Consider the following 3762-nt stretch of genomic DNA (forward strand, 5'->3'; position numbering starts at 1 on the left):
GCTGAGTTTGATAACTGTTGAGTTACTGATTTCTTAACCAAGACCAAAAGAGAGAAAGTAAATTACTCGAATAAAAATATCTTCAAATCGGAAACAATGATAATTAAAAGGAACAATCATAAACTGGAATACTTCAAATATCATTAATAATAATCTGTAACATGGAATAATTCATAACTTGAATCATAAAAGTAAATAATCAATTCAAAGCTGGAATAAATAAACATAGTGAAAGGTAATCTTAAAACAAAGGAATATAAAACCTGGATCGAGAGTCACTCTTACAAGCTAAGAGAAGTCCTAAATCCTAAATCTTAAAGAGAGAGAGGAGAGAACCTCTCTCACTAAAAACTACATCTAAAACTGAAATTGTGAATTATGAGTGAATAATTATGAATGCATGCATTCCCCCACTTTATAGCCTCTAATCTGTGTGTTCTGGGCTGAAAACTGGGTCAAAAGCAGCCCAGAGGTCACTCCCAGCGCTTTCTGGTCCGTACAAGTCGCAGAAGAGTGACGCGGCCGCGTCGTCCACGCGGCCGCGCGGGTTGCGTTCCTACCAGGTCACACGTCTACATGACCCACGCGTTCGCATCGCCTGGTGTCAGGGCAGCTATGGCAAATTATATATCAAATCGAAGCCCCGGACGTTAGCTTTCAAACGCAACTGGAACTGCGTCGTTTGGACCTCTATAGCTAAAGTTATAGCCGTTTGAGTGTGAAGAGGTCAGGCTGGACAGCTTAGCAATTTCTCCAACTTCTTGCATTCCTTCCACTTTTGCATGCTTCCTTTCCATCCTCCAAGCCATTCCTGCCTTATAATATCTGAAAATACTTAACACACATATCAAGGCATCTAATGGTAATAAGAGAGGATTAATAATAAGTAAATATAAGATCAAAGAAGCATGTTTTCAATCATAGCACAAAATCAGGAAGGAAAATGTAAAACATGCGAATTGTATGAATAAGTGAGTAAAGAGTTGATAAAAACCACTCAATTGAGCATAAGATAAACCATAAAATAGTGGTTTATCAGAAGACTTCCAGAAATTTTTCCACCATATCAGTGAAAGGTTGCAGGTGCATTACACAAGCCAAATGGCATCCTTCTGTATGCAAATACTCCGGATGGAGATGTGAATGCTGTTTTCTCTTGATCTTGGTGATCTACTGCAATTTGATTATAACCTGAATATCTATCCAGGAAGTAGTAGTATTCATGACCTGCTAGTCTTTCTAGCATCTGGTCTATGAATGGTAAAGGAAAATGATCCTTTCTGGTAGCTGTATTGAGCCTTCTGTAATCAATACACATACGCCACCTTGTAACTGTTGTTGTAGGAACCAGTTCATTTTTTTCATTATGAACCACTGTCATGCTACCTTTCTTAAGGACGACTTGGACAGGGCTTACCCAGGGGCTGTCAGAAATAGGATAAATAATCCCAGCTTCTAGTAATTTAGTGACCTCCTTCTGCACCACCTCTTTCATGGCTGGATTCAGCTGCCTCTGTGGTTGAACCACTGGCTTAGCGTCACCCTCCAATAGGATCTTGTGCATGCATCTGGCTGGGCTAATGCCCTTAAGATCACTGATGGACCACCCAAGAGCTGTCTTGTGTGTCCTTAGCACTTGAATTAGTGCTTCTTCTTCCTGTGGCTCTAAGGTAGAGCTTATGATTATAGGAAAGGTATCACCTTCTCCCAGAAATGCATATTTCAGGGATGGTGGTAATGGTTTGAGCTCGGGTTTGGGAGGTTTCTCCTCTTCCTGAGGGATTTTCAGAGGTTCTATTATTCTCTCTGAATCCTCCAGATCAGGCTGAACATCTTTAAAGATATCCTCTAGCTCTGATTCGAGACTCTCAGCCATATTGACTTCTTTTACCAGAGAGTCAATAATATCAACGCTCATGCTGTCATTTTGGGTGTCTGGATGCTGCATGGCTTTGAAAACATTCAACTTGAACTCATCCTCATTGACTCTCAGGGTTACTTCCCCTTTTTGAACATCAATAAGGGTTCGGCCAGTTGCTAGGAAAGGTCTTCCCAGAATGAGAGTTGCACTCTTATGTTCCTCCATTTCCAGCACAACAAAGTCAGTGGGAAAGGCAAATGGACCAACCTTGACAATCATGTCTTCAATCACGCCTGATGGGTATTTAATGGAGCCATCAGCAAGTTGGAGACACATCCAGGTTGGTTTAACTTTATCAGTCAACCAAAGCTTTTTGATAGTGGCTGCAGGTATTAAGTTAATACTTACCCCAAGATCACATAGAGCTTGCTTGGTACAAGTACCTTCTAATGTGCATGGTATCATAAAGCTTCCCGGATCTTTAAGCTTCTCAGGTAAGCTTTTCAAAATGACTACACTGCATTCTTCAGTGAGGTAAACTTTTTCAGTTTCCCTCCAATCCTTCTTATGACTTAAGATCTCTTTCATAAACTTAGCATAAGAGGGTATTTGCTCAAGTGCCTCTGCAAATGGAATCTTTATTTCAAGAGTCCTGAGATAGTCTGCAAAGCGGGCAAATTGCTTATCCTGTTCCGCTTGGCGGAGTTTCTGAGGACAGGGCATTTTGGCTTTGTATTCCTCAACCTTAGTTGCTGCAGGTTTATTACCTACAAATGTGGGTTGGGAAGCCTTTTTAGAAGGGTTATTATCAGCACTAGTATGTGTCTGATCCCCTCCTAGCATTTGAATGCCAGGGGTGGAAGCTGGAGTGGCGTTAGACACCACTTCCTTATTTGTTACTGGCGTTTAAACGCCAGAACCATGTTCCCCTTGGGCGTTCAACGCCGGATTCATGCTTGTTTCTGGCGTTGAACGCCAGGAATGAGCATGGTCTGGGCGTTCAGCGCCAGCTTTATCCCTTTCTGGGCTCTGCTTGTCCTCAGAGGGATTTTGAGTAGCCATTTGTTCATTTCCTGTCTTCTTGCTGCTTTGAAGTGAGGTATTTAATGTTCTCCCACTTCTTAATTGAACTGCTTGGCATTCATCTGCTATTTGTTTTGACAGTTGCTTTTCTGTCTGTTTTAATTGCACTTCCATGTTCCTGTTAGCCATTCTTGTTTCCTGTAATATTTCCTTGAATTCGGCTAGCTGCTGAGTTAGAAAGTCCAATTGTTGATTAATTTCATTAGCCTGATCTACCGGACTGAGTTCTGCAGTTACTGTTTTAGCTTCTTCTTTCATGGAAGATTCACTGCTTAGGTACAGATGCTGATTTCTGGCAACTGTATCAATAAGCTCTTGAGCTTCTTCAATTGTTTTTCTCATATGTATAGATCCACCAGCTGAGTGGTCTAGAGAAATCTGAGCTTTTTCTGTAAGCCCATAGTAGAAGATGTCTAATTGCACCCATTCTGAAAACATTTCAGAGGGGCATTTTCTTAGCATCTCTCTGTATCTCTCCCAGGCATCATAAAGGGATTCATTATCTCCTTGTTTGAAGCCTTGGATGCTTAGCCTTAGCTGTGTCATCCGTTTTGGAGGGAAATAGTGATTCAGGAATTTTTCTGACAGCTGTTTCCATGTTTTTATGCTGTTCTTAGGCTGGTTATTTAACCACCTCTTAGCTTGATCTCTTACAGCAAATGGAAACAGTAATAATCCGTAGACATCCTGATCCACTTCTTTATCATGTACTGTGTCAACAAATTGTAAAAATTGTGCCAGAAACTCTGTAGGCTCTTCATGTGGAAGACCAGAATACTGACAGTTTTGCTGCACCATGATAATGAGCTAAGGATTCA

The sequence above is a fragment of the Arachis duranensis genome, chromosome 6, assembly GCF_000817695.3.
Source record: "Arachis duranensis cultivar V14167 chromosome 6, aradu.V14167.gnm2.J7QH, whole genome shotgun sequence".
Lineage (NCBI taxonomy): Eukaryota > Viridiplantae > Streptophyta > Magnoliopsida > Fabales > Fabaceae > Arachis > Arachis duranensis.